Source organism: Wasmannia auropunctata, unplaced genomic scaffold (genome assembly GCF_000956235.1).
Source record: "Wasmannia auropunctata unplaced genomic scaffold, wasmannia.A_1.0 LD336095.1, whole genome shotgun sequence".
Classification (NCBI taxonomy): domain Eukaryota; kingdom Metazoa; phylum Arthropoda; class Insecta; order Hymenoptera; family Formicidae; genus Wasmannia; species Wasmannia auropunctata.
Genome location: NW_012026795.1, coordinates 3691862 through 3692426, shown reverse-complemented (window position 1 = coordinate 3692426; position 565 = coordinate 3691862).

Here is a 565-nt window from a genome sequence, read left to right as displayed (position 1 = left end):
TGGATATGCGTTTATTCGCCGATCTTTAAAAATTAATATCTCTTTAACAATTGCGAATTTTGCAAAATGATAGAGGACTTTTCTGTTCAGTTTCATCTGCTCTACCTGCCCACGAAGTCTGGTGCTGTTATTATGGGACACCCTGTATATATATATACAGGGTGTCCCGTAATGACCGGACTAACGCTTAAGGGTAGATTTCTGAGATCATTTTAAGACAAAAGTTCCAATACCAAAATGTTGAGACTATAATAGTTTTTGAATTATAAGTGTTTAAAGTTAACTAATTAGATCGTCTAAAGTTGGCGCGCTCAGGTACGGCACACGCAAACTTCTAAAAACAAAAGCTAACTTATCGCCCCTTTTATTAATATCGATATAAGGATTACATATGTGAATATAAGATTATTTTTATTGATATTTCTGCAAACACATTGCGCGATAACATTGTACAATAATATTTTCTTTTTTATAATAACATTTTTTGTTTTTACATAATACATAAATGAATCGACCCATGAGTAACAAGATATTTAGTGTCTCTTTTATTTTGAAATTTATTTTA